We start from the raw sequence: 18,360 nt of genomic DNA, 5'->3' as shown, positions 1-18,360 counted from the left end.
TTATGTATTGGCCTGGTACAAATGGTTTGGCATCTGCCATCAGTAAAATACCCATGTAGATGTTTGTTTTGTGATTTATGAACAAGGATTTGTCATTCGTTTGTCCTCCTTCTGTCCAGTTGTTATAAATTATTAAATGTCTGAGTAGTTTTTTGCTGTTACTGGAAACATGGTTGATCTAACCACCAGTATAGCTTTCCCAGACTCCTGAATGGCAAATATACTTGCTATGGAGTGCCAGGGCTGTATCCTTGCATAACTAGACCAGTTTGCCATTCAGGAGTCCAGGAAAGAATGACAACCCTTGTGGGCGCTGTAATGGTGGCTATATTGGGTGCCACCCAGCTTTCCTGGAAACAGATGTAAGGAAACAATGCGGGTTTTCCACTATGACTGGTATGTTTTTGTTAGCTGATCATCGGGGGGACCCTTCTAAGCGCAGGGTGTTTGCTGCTGGGACCCTCAGTGATCACCTGTTATTTGTGGGGGAACCTATCAGCAAGTATTTAATTCCCCTTCAGTGCCGCCTCAGGGGAAATCAAGCATTACAGAGTTACCATTGAAATCAAGGGACTGTCTGTGTAATGCATGGACATGGCGGGTCCTCCAGAGCGAGAGGAAATCTATGTAGCTGCTCTCTACTCTGTCTAATAGATGAGTCCTGAATGGGGGACCCCTCTCTAAGGCCTCATTCACACTTCCATTGCCTGTCGTACGGCCACTAATGACGAATCCGTGAAACACGGATGGATGCAGTCCGTTGTTTCAACAGACCTTGATGAATGAAATGGCCGAGACTGTTACATCAAAAACGGGCAGGAGTAGAACCTGTCCTATTTTTGTCGGAACGGCCACACGGTTCCTTTAAAACAACAGAAGTGTGCATGGCCCCATAGAAATGAATGTGTCGGTGTGCTATCCGTTGAAAAAATGGATGGCATACTCAAGAAAACAACTGAAGTGGGCATGACCGTGTTCGGTCTGTGATATACGGACCGCATTTTCCAGGACCGAACACAGTTCATGGAGCCGGGCACCCATCATGATAGTTATGTATGACGCAGAGTCACTGCCTCTCCCTCGGACTACTGTCCCGTACTGAAAACATGTTTCAGTAAGGGACTGTGTTCCCGCAGGGAGGCAGGGTCGCCTAGCATCATACATAACTATAATGCTAGGAGCCAATCACCCTGAACTGTATTCGGACCCAGAAATGCGGCCGACTTGCGGTCCGTATATCGCGGACCAAACACGGTCGTGTGCATGAGGCCTTCTAAAGGGAACCGGTCGGCTCTTCTAACTTGTTGGTTTTAGTAAACAATTGTATTGCCCATAAAATAAAAATTCTGCAGTACCTTTTCAAGGAAACTCTGTGTGGTACCGTTCCTCTGTTATTCCTCATATAAATTTATGAATAAATGAACGTTATATGGATGATGCCAATTGGGGGGGGGGGGATGTCCCTACATAGGCCGAAACTGTCCATTCAGTGCTCATAGTCTCTCTGTGTAGTGACTCGCCCCTTTGACAAGAAGAATGGTAACACCCAGTTGTCAATGTATTCATAAATTACTAGGAGGAATAACAGAGGAACATCACAACAGAGTTTTTTTTAACAAAATTATGTTCTAGAATTGTGGTATTTTTTTTTGGGGAATATAAGTGTTTACTAAAACACATGTCTGGAGAGGCGACCGCTCCTTTAGCTCAGAATTTCCTAAGATGCTATTTGAAACTGGGTATTCTTTAAAAAAAATAAAATAATTTAAATATCTCTTCTGTTTTGGGTCAAATCTACTAAGTGAAGTTCATGTAATTGCAAATGTCTAGTCTGTATGTAGATGATAAAGTTGTATCTTGTGCTTTTCTTTCATAGCCGTTTCTTTTGGTGCCCGGTATGTGGCATAGGAACGTCTTTGTCAGTGGCCCCAGGAGATGTAACTAGGTTTAGTGCACAAGTCTGTCTGGTATAATACTTGATGTGCGTTCACCCACAGAGATCCTTATTGTCCATGCTGTATAGCACTTTCAATCATCAACGTTCAATCTAATACAAAATTGAATTTGCTCTAAACCAAAAGCTGGTGAACATTTATCTTATTTTTAGATATCTCCGTAATAAAATAATGTGACAGGTAGAATAATGGATTGTGCTGCTGAGCCCCCTCTCTATTTTGTTTTGGCAGAAAGGCATAAGAATGGGATTTGAGTCATGACGGGCCCCGTTGTCCCTTTTATATGACCTTTAAAGAGGCTCTGTCACCACATTATAAGTGCCCTATATTGTACATGATGTGATCGGCGCTGTAATGTAGATTACCGCAGTGGTTTTTATTTAGAAAAACTATCATTTTTGACTGAGTTATGACCTATATTAGCTTTATGCTAATGAGTTTCTCTCAATGGACAACTGGGCGTGTTTTACTATATGACCAAGTGGGCGTTGTACAGAGGAGTGTATGACGCTGACCAATCAGTGACCAATCAGCGTCATACACTTCTCTCCATTCATTTACTCTGCAGATAGCGATATAGCTATATCGCTACGTGCAGTCACATAAACACACTATAACGCTACTCATGTGTCATGACAATGAATATACGTTACCTCCAGCCAGGACATGACGTGTATTCATTCTCCTGACCATTTCTCTGCACTTCTCTGTGAGTTACAGCATAGCAGGCGTAGTCTCGCGAGATTACGCTGTAAACTGTCATTCACAGCGAGATCTCGCTGTGCTGTGCTGTAACTCACAGAGACGCTACAGAAGTGGTCAGGAGAATGAATACACGTCACGTCCTGGCTGGAGGTAATGTATATTCATTGTCATGACACATGAGTAGCGTTCTAGTGTGTTTATGTGGCTGCACATAGCGATATAGCTATATCGCTATCTGCAGTGTAAATGAATGGAGAGAAGTGTATGACGCTGATTGGTCACTGATTGGTCAGCGTCATACACTCCTCTGTACAACGCCCACTTGGTCATATAGTAAAACACACCCAGTTGTCCATTGAGAAACTCATTAGCATAATTCTAATATAGGTCATAACTCCGTCAAAAATGATAGTTTTTCTAAATAAAATAACACTGCTGTAATCTACATTACAGCGCCGATCACATCATGTACAATATAGGGCACTTATAATGTGGTGACAGAGCCTCTTTAAATCCATACCAGTTGGTTTTAAGCTGAAGACCTGCGTAAGCTCAGACGTACCGGTTGCTAGGCACATGCAGCCTAACAACTCCATATAAAAGTCTTTATTTTTAAACTGTACATTCATAGCAACCAGTCTTTCTCCTGACACTTCACTGTTCTGCTCAAAGTAGACTGGTACTCTGCTGATAGCAGAGAAGGGGGGAGGGGATGCAGCTTGGCAGTACTTAAAGAGGCTCTGTCACCAGATTATAAATTCCCTGTCTCCTACATAATCTGATCGGCGCTGTAATGTAGATAAAAACAGTGGTTTTTATTTTGAAAAACTCATTTTTGAGCAAGTTATGAGCAATTTTACATTTATGCTAATTCGTTTCTTAATAGACAACTGGGCGTGTTTTTACTTTTTACCAACTGGGTGTTGTACAGAGGAGTGTATGAGGCTGACCAATCAGTGACTAATCAGTGTCCTGCACTTCTCATTGTTCCTGCCCATTATGCTTTTCGCGCAGCCGCCATCATTAGGACACTCCGTTTGGATGTTTGTAAACTGAAAAGCACGTGGTGCTTTTCTGTTGTCAGTCATCCTTTTCACAGCTGTTTTGCCAATGCACGCGCGTGTCACGGAAGTGCTTCCGTGTGGTGCGCATGATTTTCACGCACGCATTGACTTCAATGGGTACGTGATGCGCGAAATACGCAGAAAGAACAGACATGTCGTGACTTTTTCGCAGCGGACTCACGCTGCGTAAAAATCACGCACCTGTCTGCACGGCCCCATAGACTAATATCGGTCCGTGCGACGCGCTTGAAAATCACGCGCGTTGCACGGACTTATATCCCATTCGTCTGAATAAGCCCTTAGTGTGATTGTGCAGTGAAGGAAGCTCGGCTGGAACAATGAGACGTGTATGACGCTGATTGGTCAGCGTCATACACTCCTCCTGTACAACGCCCAGTTGGTAAAAATGAAAAACACGCCCAGTTGTCTATTAAGAAACTAATTAGCATAAATGTAAAATTGCTCATAACTTGCTAAAAAAATTATCGTTTTTCAAAGTAAAAACCACTGCTGTTATCTACATTCCAGCGCCGATCACATTATGTAGGAGATAGGGCACTTATAATCTGGTGACAGAGCCTCTTTAAAGAGGCTCTGTCACCAGATTTTGCAACCCCTATCTGCTATTGCAGCAGATAGGCGCTGCAATGTAGATTACAGTAACGTTTTTATTTTTAAAAAACGAGCATTTTTGGCCAAGTTATCACCATTTTTGTATTTATGCAAATGAGGCTTGCAAAAGTCCAAGTGGGCGTGTATTATGTGCGTCTGGTGACAGAGCCTCTTTAAACCAAGTTCTCCTCGTGTCAAACTGATTTAAAAAAATTAAGGCCGGTTTCACATACAGCGTCTTTGTACATTTTTAATTGTTTTTTTTTTTTGTTTTTTTTAGTGCAGCCAGAAGTTACTTAAAGTCTATAGTAAAACATAAAATTCACTACACACAACTGCTTTATGGTTTGTGGCAATTTTGTGGTCAGTTATTCTTTCCAATTGCAGCTTCTTCAGGGTATGGTGTTATTTCAGGCGTTTTTTTCCCATAGTTTTCTTTATAGGACTACAAAAAATGGCAGAAAATAGCAAAATGAGACTAAATGAAAAACACCATGAAAAAAATTCATGTTGCTGTTTAATAACGTTGGCGTTTTTAGAAGTATTTTTTTTTTGATGCAGCTTAAATTGCCAGAAAATTTCTGTGTGTGAAGGAGCCCTCGGATAAATTTAGGAGAACCCCTTTAACCCCTTAATGACCGCCGATACGTCTTTTTACGACGGTCATTAGTGGGCTTTATTCTAGAGCGCCGCCAAACTACGTCGCTGCTGTAGAATAAAGTAGACAGAGCAGGGAGCCGTGAAATCTCCCTGCTCTCAGCTGCCAGAAGCAGCTGAGGGCTGAGGGCGTCCCTGCTCTGCCGGGTGAGATCGATATTAGTATCGATCTCACCTGTTTAACCCTTCAGATGCGGTGCACAATAGCGAGCACCGCATCTGAATGGTTTTGGAGAGAGGGAGGGAGCTCCCTCTCATCTCACTGACACCCGGCGATAAAATCGCCGAGTGTCTGTGTCTTCTATGGCAGCCGGGGGTCTAATAAAGACCCCCAGGTCTGCCTGCAGCGAATGCCTGCTAGATCATGCCGCAGGCATGACCTAGCAGATGCCTGTCCGTTTTAAACGGACAGGCAGTAATACACTGCAATACAAAAGTATTGCAGTGTATTATAATAGCGATCGGAGGATAGTGAAGTCCCCTAGTGGGACTAGTAAAAAAGTAAAAAAAGTTTAATAAAGTTAATAAAAAAAAAAAGTGAAAAAAAAAAAAATGAAAAACCCAGCTTTTCCCCTTACAAAATGCTTTACTATTAAAAAAAACTACAATAAAGCAAAAAAGTTACACATATTTGGTATCGCCGCGTCCGTAACGACCCCGACTATAAAGCTGTTACATTATTTAACCCGCACTGTGAACGCCGTAAAAAATAAAATAAAAAACAATGGAAAAATTGCTGTTTTCTGTTAATCCTGACTTAAAAAAAATGTGATAGAAAGTGATCAAAAAGTCGCATCTACTCTCAAATGGTACCAATAAAAACTGCAAGTCGTCCCGCAAAAAACAAGACCTTATACAGCTATGCCGACGCAAAAATAAAAAAGTTACAGCTCTTCGAATGTGACAATGGAAAAATCTAAAAAATAGCTTGGACATTAGGGCCCAGAATGCCAGCAGGGGGAAGGGGTTAAACTATTCTCCTTTCCACCATGTTTACTAGGTGCGTTAGTAGATTCTACAATCCGTGTTCTAGCATTGCAACCGGGCGTTACAGCATAGATGTTTTTTACGGTCGTCCTCTAGATGGACATTCATGTAGCCATGTTTGAGTCAGAGGTGGCAATCAGGATGACATTGTCGTCGCTTTTTAGGCATGTGGCACATGGAACATGCGTGATCATAAGCGGTCAGTAAGGAATAAGGTAATTACCAGTTTGCAATTATTCTGTCCTATACTCACCGCATAGGTAAAGAAAAGATCATATACCGTGTGAGGGTCTGAGAAACGGGCATGTGTCACTGACCATGGTGGTGTTGATGAGACGTCTCATTGATGCCACGTAAACCCTGATGTAAGCACATTTTGATGAACTTTTAATTTTGAGTAATTTTCTTCCTGAACTTAAATATTTTTAAATGTGTGGTTTTTAAAGAAATTCTCTGCAGTAATTTATTATAAATATTGCATAACTATTTGCCATGTCAGATGGGGAATGACATGAATTTTTTTCTGTCACGTTACCTTTGTCTTTTAGCAGCACAGGCCCAATCCAGCTCTGAATTTAAACCGTTGAGCCGTGTCTGACAGTCTGGTTATATTATATTAATTTATTAATTTCTGAGTTGTGATTTTTGTGGCGGAATCGCAACATTTGCTATTAGCTGCTGGTTTTACCTCCCCATTGAATTCAATGGCAATAACCCGCAACAAAAAAGCAGCGATTACACAAATACAATTGACATGCTGCAGATTAAAAAAACGCACTTCATGTAGTTTTTTCTGAAATGTATTTTTTCCCGCTTATCATTTACGCAGCGTATGGATGAGATTTGTTCAAATCTCATCCGCTCTGCTACTACTGTATTATGCTGCAGATTTTTCGTAACGAAATCTGATGCAGAAAATCCACGGTATTTGCCCTATGTCTGAACCCGGCCTATAACTGTTTTGAGGCATAGTGACCATTAGGCGTTAAATAAACTTGTGCTTAGACCTGCCACTTTTAAATTATGAAATCGCAACAAATGCATCTTTTGTTTCCGTTGCTGAGTTTTAGGAAATATTCCTAGAACTGTTTCAAGACACTGATCTGCAGATTTACTATTGGCGTTGTGCCAGACTTCTATCCTAAGTTCCACATTCTTTGGTACAATTCATTTTACACACAGGTATGTGGCTTAGTAAAAAAAAAAAAAAAAAAAAAAAAAAAAAAGGGGCGTGGCTTAAATGCGCCAAAATGTTGAAGCAAAAAAATTAATCTAAAGTAACTCAACCAACTGGTGGTACAACGTTAGACAAAAGTGTGTAAAGGTGCCCCAATATTATCATCCAGCATGAGCCCCTGGGATAAATTTGGGGCATCTTGTCTAGTTCTTGCCTTGTCTGTATTATGTTACATTTTATCAAAATTCTAGCATGCCGTAGGTATGATGTTTTTGTGGCATTTTGTCCCCCATGAACTTCAATTGTGAAAAAATTGCATAATGAGACGCGCTTAATATGGGGCAGATTTACTAATCCTGTCCTAAATTTAGACCGCTTAGAAGCAGACTTGATGCGCTAAATTTGATCTGAAAAAAGCGGCTTTTCGTCCGGAATTCCCTGCGGGGACCGGGGCGGATACGCTGTGTGCTTTTACTCAGTGTATCATCCCTGTGTGAACATAGCCTAAGGCCCCATGCACACGACCGTATATTTTTTTTCCCTCCCGTAAATACTGACCGTAAATACGGGTCCGTTGTTACACGTTTTTAACCCGTATTTACGGACCCGTAAAAAAAGGGGGCTGGAAATGTCACATGATCGCTCAAACGCCATTTTTTCTGCTTCTTTTTATTCAAAAATTTTAATTCCCTGACGTCGCCTTGCAACGCTCCCGTAATTACGGGTGCACACGTTCTATATTTTTCAACGGCCCGGGCACCTTCCCGTACGCAAACGGGAAGGTACCCGTGGCCAATAGAAGTCTATGGGCCTGTAATTACGGGTGTTTTTACGGTTGTGTGCATGGGGGCCTAAGAGATAAATACTAAATTTTTGTGTTGGCCATCCTCTACAACTCGTGCCCTCACTTCAGTGCCAATTCTGACCCAACCTGAATAATTTCTAGGAACTCACTGTCTGGAAACACCATGACAGAGACCAGTCGTTGGGCATTGTTTTCCTAGCAACCAGACTGTCATTGCTGGGTTGGTACGATGCCACCTTTGGAGAATGAGAAAAGCAGCTTCCCCCATCTCGGGCAGTATCAAATATTTGAAAAAACTAAAACATAAGTGGAGAACTTCTTATCATTGATGTTGGAATCAGCGGCAGTTTGTAGGTTTCTGGTTCTGTTTAGTAAGGGTTACACATTGATAAGCTTGTGCTCAATTAACTGCCATATTGATTAAGAGTCCGAGGTATTTGAACTCCTATGCTATAATAGAAGATCGTACTGTATAAGGACAAGGAATGGGACAGAAGAAGTATCCAGTTCTACAAGTCCCATATTGATTGATGCGTCTAATCTGCTGGAGCTGTAATTTCCATACGTCTCCTCGGCTTCGTCTCACTTTTGTAAAAGCTACTGAAATATCCGCTCCTGTAACAGTAGTTAATAATTGTGTCCGGAGAAATTCAGTTTCTGCTCCGTTAATTTATCCGTCTTTTTCTGGAGATTGGAGCCTTTTATGTGGTCCTAGGGCGAATACATGGCGGCTGGCAGCGAGCGCTCTTGTTAAACCAGTGTATTAGCAGCCACAAGACTCCTAACTGAATTATTATATGTAATGTGGGAAATCTTAGAATTCCCAAAGGCAATAAAAACCAGCGTACAGTGTGAGGACGCTCAACCGCTATATCTCGTCGTAGATTCATTTTGTTTAGTGAGTTGTTTGCTTACACAAGTGGAAAATTGTATCGTTCTGTGCTATTTTGTGTCTATGAGATGGTGATATATGACCTGACTAGAATTTTCTACCACAAATTAATGTGTTGTATAGGAAATTGAAAAATACAGGGAACTGAAAATAAAATTATTATTATTTCAAACGAATGCTCATATATATGAGATGTAAATCCAAAAGGCATCTACACAAATTGCGCAGCGACTATAGGAATGTATTTTTGGCTCCGTGGTTAACATTAATGAAGTTAAAGAGGCTCTGTCACCAGATTTTGCAACCCCTATCTGCTATTGCAGCAGATCGGCGCTGCAATGTAGATTACAGTAACGTTTTTATTTTTAAAAAACGAGCATTTTTGGCCAAGTTATGACCATTTTTATATTTCTGCAAATGAGGCTTGCAAAAGTACAACTGGGCGTGTATTATGTGCGTACATCGGGGCGTGTTTACTTCTTTTACTAGCTGGGCGTTCTGATGAGAAGTATCATCCACTTCTCTTCAGAACGCCCAGCTTCTGGCAGTGCAGACACAGCCGTGTTCTCGAGAGATCACGCTGTGACGTCACTCACAGGTCCTGCATCGTGTTAGACGAGCGAGGACACACCGGCACCAGAGGCTACAGTTGATTCTGCAGCAGCATCAGCGTTTGCAGGTAAGTAGCTACATCGACTTCCGTGTGCCGCTAATGACGGTTCCGTGAATCACGCACCGCACACGGATGTCTTCAGTGCGCTTCTGTTGTCTCACGGACAAAATCAATGCAAAGGCCGAGACTGTTCTATCAAAAACAGGCAGGCATAGGACCTGCCCTATTTATGACGGAACGGCCGCATGGTTCCGTTAAGACAACGGAAGTGTGCATGGCCCCATTGAAATGAATGTGTCAGTGTGCCATCAGTTAAAACAACGGATAGCACCCTGACGAAAAAAACTGAAGTGGGCATGAGGCCTTAATATGGGCAAACAATATTTGCCATTTATCTTAGTTGGAAGTGATGCAGTATGGGTGCCATGTTCATTTATTTTTCCCCTTTTTAGATTTCTTGACAAGAGTCACGTCTGCAGCTAAATAGCACTATGTCAACATTTATTGCAGTCAATTAGATATGCCTTTGCTATGGTGGGAAAACTCCTTTATATTTATATAGGAGACTGATAAGCGGTCAGAGCAATAATCTGTGAATTTATTGTGTCAATCAGTGTATTCCATCAGTTGGAAACTAAATGGTGCTCGCTGTCGGTGAATACGTATTGGATCACTTATCTGACTGGCAAAGTTTACATGTTTGCCTACCTTTCATGATGATGATAATTACTCATAAGGTGGCCATAGCCCATAGGCTGTATCCGGACGAATGTTGTAAGGCCCGGTTCCCACGTAGCGTAAACGCTGTAGAAATTCTGCAGCAATACGTTTTGAAAATCTCATGCCCACACTGCGGAACAAAAACTTAGCGAAAACGTTAATAAATTGACCTGCCGTTCGGAATTCAAATCTGCAGGATGTCAATTTATGCTGCGTTTTTGTTGCTTTTCTGTTGTGGGCTTTCCCCAATAAACTCAATGGGGGTGCAAAGCCCACAACAAATAGCCAAGTGTTGCGACTTTTGCGGCTTAATCGGTGCGATTCCGCCGCAAAAATGGCAACTCAGAAAACTTTCATACTTACCCAGAATGCCTTGCTACTGCCTCCAGTCTGGCCTCATGGGATGCTGTTTCATCCCATGTGACCACTGCAGTCATCCAGGGAGGCCGGACTGGTCGTCAAAGGAGAGACGCGTCACCGTAACAACGGCCGGGGTACATATGAGCTTTCCGCAGCAGAACTTCCGCCCAAAAAACTGCACCAATGTGGTGCAGTTTTTCGGACAGAATGAACTGCGGTTCCAGGTTGGATGCGCTGTGTAGTTTTACGCAGTGTATCGGAACAGTGGAAACCCGGCCTAAAATACGTCAGGCTTCAGGACAAAAAGAGTTGAATCGTTATTGTATCAAAGTGCGTTCCGTGTGTCCGTTTGTTACCTCCGTGTGGCGTCCATGATCATCCATTTTTCACGTTGGTGAAAAAAAACACTTTTTTGTTTAGTGAAAAACGGATATCGTTCGTGTGCTATCCAATTTTTTTTTTTTATTGACCCATTAACTTGAATGGGCGAGTCTAACATGAGATTCTGACCAAACTAGTAGTGCCTGCTGGAATTCTATGTACACAGACCGATGATCCATGTGAAATACCAGACATGTGAATGAATCCATTGACTTTAATGGGCTAGGGCCGGTTCACATCAGTGTTCGCTTTCCGCTGAGGGGTTCGGTCGGAAAGGTTTCCGTCGTGGAGTCCCGCAAGGTAAAGTCAAACGGAAACCACAGCTTCCGTTTGCATCACCATTGATATCAATGGTGAAGGAAATGCTGCTAATGGTATAGCGGAATAGCGGCCGAGCTGCAGTCTCGTGCCATCTAGTCTGCGTCGAGATTACGCGGTCATGTGTCTGCAACATCCACAGGCATTAGTGATGTATGTGCATCTGCACAGATTTAAAGAGGCTCTGTCACCAGATTTTGCAACCCCTATCTGCTATTGGAGCAGATCGGCGCTGCAATGTAGATTACAGTAACGTTTTTATTTTTAAAAAACGAGCATTTTTGACCAAGTTATGACCATTTTTGTATTTATGCAAATGAGGCTTGCAAAAGTACAACTGGGCGTGTTTACAGTAAAAATCCAAGTGGGCGTGTATTATGTGTGTACATCGGGGCGTTTTTACTTCTTTTACTAGCTGGGCGTTGCGAATGGGAGTGTATGATGCTGACGAATCAGCATCATCCACTTCTCTTCGTTAACACCCAGCTTCTGGCAGTGCAGACACACAGCGTGTTCTCGAGAGATCACGCTGTGACGTCACTCACTTCCTGCCCCAGGTCCTGCATCGTGTCGGCCACATCGGCACCAGAGGCTACAGTTGATTCTGCAGCAGCATCAGCGTTTGCAGGTAAGTAGCTACATCGACTTACCTGCAAACGCCGATGCAGAATCAACTGTAGCCTCTGGTGCCGATGTGTCCTCGCTCGTCCGACACGATGCAGGACCTGGGGCAGGAAGTGAGTGACGTCACAGCGTGATCTCTGGAGAACACGGCTGTGTCTGCACTGCCAGAAGCTGGGCGTTCTGAAGAGAAGTGGATGATACTTCTCGTCCGAACGCCCAGCTAGTAAAAGAAGTAAAAACACCCCGATGTACGCACATAATACACGCCCAGTTGGACTTTAGCAAGCCTCATTTGCATAAATACAAAAATGGTCATAACTTGGCCAAAAATGCTCGTTTTTAAAAAATAAAAACGTTACTGTAATCTACATTGCAGCGCCGATCTGCTGCAATAGCAGATAGGGGCTGCAAAATCTGGTGACAGAGCCTCTTTAAGCGCAGAACTGCCGTCTGGCATTCTCGCCTCTGACAGAATAGAATCCTGTGTTTGCACATGAATTCTAAATGTTTCTCTAAAGTGTTTGATCTTTGTGAGATAATCCTTGCTAAGAACAGGAATACAAATGGAATAGTTGCTTATAGTCTTTACTTGTTCTGCTCTTTTGACAGAGCAGGACAACGGAAACCCACGACGCAGGTGTGAACATAGCCTTAGAGGACATTTTTTCTTAAAGCGAGCAAAGCAATTTGAAAGGGGGAGGGGCTTAAGCTAGTGTGGTTCTTAGCCATATACAGATGGCGCAAATACGTTGGGGAAAATGTGTTCCAAATTTATCAATTTATTAGAAACCCTTTATCCTTTTTTTTTTTTAAAGGTAAATTATGATTTTTATAAGTTTAAATTTCCTTTTCTACTGACAAAATTCCACTGTATTTTCCCGTTATAATGCCTGTAAAAGCTGCAGACATCCGCTTACTGTATTTGACAAAACATGAGGAAACGATAAAGCTTTACAGAATCTTTTTGTATAGACTAATTTGCATAAATTGCTTTTTGGATTGTCTGGATTACGAGTTCTTAAAGGGCTATGGAGACGTGTTACATAGCACCTCATTTTGTACTTGCAAAAATAATCTGTTTTGTAATTCCAAACATTATAAGTTGTCACCACTTTAGTATTACATGCCTACCTTTTGGGCATTGAAGTGCAGTCAACATTTGAAAAACTTAAAACATGGCTGCTTTCTTAGGGTATGTGCACACGATAACTCAGGAGAAAACGGCTCCTGAATTTCAGACGTTTTTACAAGTGCACGCTTTTTTCGCGGCGTCTTTTACGGACGTAATTGGAGCTGGTTTTCATTGGAGTCAATGAAAAACGGCTCCAGTTACGTCCCAAGAAGTCTCCTGCATTTCTTTGACGCGGCCGTAATTTTACGAGCCGTATTTTGACAGCGACGTGTAAAATGACAGCTCGTCTGCACAGAACATCATAAGACCCATTGCAGGCAATGGGCAGATGTTTGCCGACATATTGGAGCTGTCTTTTCAGGCGTAATTCGAGGCGTAAAACACCTCCATTACGCCTGAAAATTGGTCGTGTGCACATAACCTTACAGAAACCGCACCTGTCTATGGTTTGTGTCTGGTATTGCAGCTTGGCTTTATTGAAGTGGATGGGGCTAAGCTGCAATACCCCACACAATCTGCAGATAGGTGTAGTGCTGTTTTTGGGTTTTTTAAGAAAGCAGCCATGTTTTTTTTTTTTTTTACTTTTTAAGATTTCTTTAGTTTTGTAATTGAAAGCATCACCAGGATTGTCGGCCCCATTGAGTCGGCATATCTAAAAGTTTACGTATTCATGATCACCTATTGTGCCTTTATTGGATCTATTTATTCAGATGAATGGCACAGTTGCAGAACTTTCTGCAACAAATCTGCCGCGTGTGAATAGGCCCCATGCACACGATCATATTTTTCATCTGTAATTAATTAATTTCTGTGGGCTATGAACACCTTTCCGTATTGTTACGGATGGGTGTCCGTGACGTACAAATTATAGAACGTTTCCTTTTCTAGTTGTCTGTAATTACGTAGTGTGCCGACGGAAAGGTCGAACAGAAACCATACCTTCTGTTTGCATTACCATTGATTTCAATGGTAATTCTTCCATTGCAGTTGGCTTCCATTTGTTCCGTTCCATAACTTTTCCGTTTTTTTTTTTTTTTTACCGGAAACCAAAGTGTAGTCGACTCTACGCTATTGTTTCCACTAAGAAAATGGAAACCTTACGGAACCGAAATCAATCGAACAGAAGCATTACCATTGAAATCAATGGTAATGCAAGCAGAAGCTATGGTTTCCGTTCATCTGTTCCTCCGACGGAAAAGTCGAATGGAACCCATGAACGGAAGCCTGACGCTGATGTGAACAGGCCCTAACAAATGCTGTTGCAAAATACTGATGCACATACTGCCGTGATTTTCAAGCTACTCCATGCATTCCTATAGACAGCGATTTATCACAGCGATTTATTTGTATTGAGATAAACCGTGTGTGGCCCTTGCCTAATGCATTCCTATGGACAACGATTTATCTATCGCTCACTACAAAAGATAGTCCAGGTCTATCCCCAGCCTACTGTGCTTTAAAGTGCAGTAATTTACTTGCCTTAGAGGTGAAGCAACCAAATCGCAATTTCTAATGGATTCCCCCCTCGGTTATTTGCAACAGTCTTTAAACCATAGAGAGACTCTATGACCGTTTTATGTGAGCGGCTTATTAAATGAGCGAGCATAGGACTGGCGCTCCGTTTGTGTTCTTCCATATTTCTGTTTGCTGCTGCTGATTTTCCCCTCACGTTGCTGTAATGACCCCTCTTTAACATTCACTGGAATGGCGTTCAGTAAAATTTAGACCTTCGTACTTTTGCTAAGTGAATAGCTGGAAGCTGCCGTACCCTGCAGGTGCTGGCGTCTTTGTGTATATACTGTATAGATATTAGCTTTTATATATCTTAACACATTCCCTTTCAAAAATGTTCAAATCTTTATAGAAAAAACGAAAACTCGCATTGATTAAATACTTGCTTGGAGGAATATTATTTACATGTCCTTACATACATAGCCTTGTGTATCACATCTGTGCACTGTACCATTCTCATGTACTGGCACCTGGAGTTCCGGCAGTTCCAAATTTTGTCCTGGAATTTTCTGGATATACATAAAAGCTGGGACAAAACGTCAAATTTGTCAGGATCGGGTGACAACCCACAAGCAGTATCGCCCTGCAGTGTTAATAGAAAAGGGGCAGAACTGCAGTTTCTAGGAGAACCCAACCCCATAAATCCCAGAATAAAGTGATTGTGCTACATATGCGTCAAGAGCCTCTCAGCCCCTAAACTCAACCCTGTATGCCTTCGTATGAAATCCAAGTCCTACCGAGATACAGTTAGACCCCATTCACTTCTATGGTTGTTCTATTACGGCTCCGTACAAAATGGAGCTACTATATAACAGTGTGCACGCTTTGTAAATCTTTTTTGTTCATGGCATAGCCACAGGGTATGCCATAAATGTTTGATAGTGGAGACCCGACACCCTGGGACCCTCACCTAACTAGAGAATGGGGATCTGTTCGATTGCCAACACATTCTTCATACACTGCAATTGAGAGGGGAGCCCCACTTCGGTGCAGCCCTCTCCATTAAACTTTATGGGAGTTAAGAATAGCCGCGTTCGCTCCATAACTCTCATAGACGAACGAGGTCGCCTTTAAATTGATGTGTATGGTTAATGCAGCAGCCGGAAATCATGGAACGCGAGTCCCCAGACCATTGTTCTCTTGATAGGTGAAGGTCCCACTGGTGGGACCTGCCCCTATCAGGTGTGTATGGCATAAATACCTAAGTTGGGAATACCTCTTTAAGACCTATTAACTACACATTTAGGGCATAGGCAAGGGGGATCCGATGAGTTGCTATGGTAGTTGGGGGCCTCCAGGTCTGACAGCTCAGGACACCTATTAGACCCAGATTTGCTGACGGGCATAATACACTGCAATACAGAAGTGTCGTAGTGTATTATTCATATCGGCACATCAACCAATTTGTCCTTTAGGGGGACTAAAAATAAATGTTCAAAAAGTTAAATAAAATGTTTTAATAAAAGAAACACACGAAACCATTTCCCTCATTAGAAATGGTTTATTATGGCAAAATTAGAAGGAAAAATAAAGTACACATAATTGGTGTAGCCGCATCCGTAATAACCTGAACTATAAAATGATCACGTTATTTAACCCGCACAAGCGAAAAGTTGAATGTTCCCCAAAATGGTTGCAATATAAATGTCAATTTGCCCTGCAAAAAACAAGCCCTAACACCGCTCCATCAAAGTAAAAATAAAAATTATGGCTTTCAGGGCATGGCGATACAAAACCATGATTTGTTTGAGAAATGTGTTTTGGTTTTTTTATGTGCAAAAGTAGTAAAGATGATAAACTATGTTTTGGTGTTACAGAAATTGTACTGACCCGCAGAATAAAGTTTAACGTCCTTAAAACCGGGCAGTAAACGCCGTAGAAACAATCGTGAATTGCAGTTTTTTTTCGAAAAAGTTGTGGAATATATTTTAGTACCTCCAAAATGGTGCCATTAAAAATAAACAAAATGATGGTATTGAAAAATACTACTCGTCCCACACTTCTCGACAGAAAAATTAAAAAATTGTGACTCTTGTAATGTGACGATGAAAAAAATCGCCATGTCCTAAAGGACAAAATAGGCCACGTCCTTTAAAGAGGATCTGTCACTAGTCTATTAATGCCCTATCTCCTAAGTAATCTAATAGGCGCTACGATGCTGATAACTACAGTGTGGTGTTTTTTTTTCAAAGACTTTTATTATTTGCAAAGTTATGTGCATTTTTCTAAATATGCTAATTTGGCTATACTTGCCAAATGGGAGGTTACTCATTGTTTTTACTCTGGGTGGTGTAATATTTTCCCTACAACACTGTCCAATCAGTCTCATACGGTTCTCCTCCTAGCCCAGCAACACAGCGTGATCATATATTAGGCAGCTTCCATTCCCGACTGCGTTTTCAACTGGTAATATCTCAGGTTTCACCGCTGCGATCCTGGAGCCATATGAAAGATTTGAATCTCATCTTTGATATGCCACCAGTACCACTGTTCTAGGTGGTCCACAGACGAAGATATGGCTATTTGAAGTGATCACCCCCTTCCCTCCAGCCTCCGTCTCACATACTGTGTGAAGCAGCTTCATGCTGATAGGACAGCGTCCGAGGCTGTGAGGAAGCTCCACCTCAGGAGGATCTCTGCTATTGACACCCACTTGTCTAGTATAGACTCATTTACATATTTAGAAGAAAGCTCATAACTTTTTGGGACACAATTTTCACTAGCATTATCAGTGTTGCAGCGCCTATTCGATTAGGTAGGAGATTTCTCATTACTAAACTAGTGACAGATCCTCTTTAAGGGGTTAGGATAGACCATGACTGCCAATTATTGGAAGGGTTAAGGCCTCATGCACAAGAACGTATTTTTGTCATCCTGTAAATACGGGTCCTTGGTCACACGTATTCGACCCGTATTGCACCAGTATTTACGGGCACGTTTTCGCTGCAAAATTGCACTGAATTAATCGGCCGCCCCTTCTCTCTATCAGTGCAGGATAGAGAGAAGGGACAGCCCTTTCTGCATTAAAAGTAAAACAAAAAATCGTACTTACCCGGCCGTTGTCTTGGTGAATCGTCCCTCTCTTGACATCCAATCCGACCTGCCTGGATGACGCGGCAGTCCATGTGACCGCTGCAGCCTGTGATTGGCCTGTGATTGTCTGCAGCAGTCACATGGGATGAAACGTCATCCCGGGAGGCCGGACTGGAGGAAGAAGAAGAAGAAGAGTTCTGTGTAAGTTAACTTTTAATACTATTAACTCCAGCGGTAGTCACTGTACCGGGTGCTGAAAGAGTTACTACCGATCAGTTAACTCTTTTCAGCACCCTAGACAGTGACTATCCCCTGACGTCGCCTAGCAACGCTCCCGTAATTACGGGTGCACACACGTAGCCACCCGTAATTACGGGAGCCCCTTAGACTTCTACGGGCCTGCCCGTGCCGTTATTACGGCCTTAAATAGGACATGGTCTATATTTTTCAACGGCACGGGCACCTTCCCGTAAGCATACGGGAAGGTACCCGTGGCCAATAGAAGTCTATGGGCCCGTAATTATGGGCGGTTTTACGTTCGTGTGCATGAGGCCTAAGTGCTGCCATTCTGTAGACTGACTTAGTAGTGCAAAATATGCTGGTGCTTTTATAAATAAAAAATTATAGTTACAAGGATAGTTTATTTTTATATCCTCCTCTTATTTTTTGTTTCTTGCATTCATTCTTTGCTTCCATATCAGTTCTTAGATCCGTGAGCTTTTATAGGTGCATGTTTAGCCTTGCTTTGGGAAACTTTTACAATTTTCTTTTTTATTTACTACATGAAAAAAACTGTTTTGTGGGGCCTCCAAA

The 18,360-nt window shown here is 42.2% G+C and overlaps 1 protein-coding gene across 2 annotated transcripts in view; it reads left to right on the top strand.

Annotated features, from left to right (window-relative positions):
• HS2ST1 (heparan sulfate 2-O-sulfotransferase 1) overlaps window positions 1-18,360 on the top strand; it is a 134,621-nt gene that overhangs the window by 1,239 nt on the left and 115,022 nt on the right. The gene's annotated exons all lie outside the window — the stretch shown is intronic.

The sequence above is a fragment of the Rhinoderma darwinii genome, chromosome 7 (genome assembly GCF_050947455.1).
Source record: "Rhinoderma darwinii isolate aRhiDar2 chromosome 7, aRhiDar2.hap1, whole genome shotgun sequence".
Classification (NCBI taxonomy): domain Eukaryota; kingdom Metazoa; phylum Chordata; class Amphibia; order Anura; family Rhinodermatidae; genus Rhinoderma; species Rhinoderma darwinii.
This window is presented reverse-complemented; position numbering and strand designations above follow the sequence as displayed.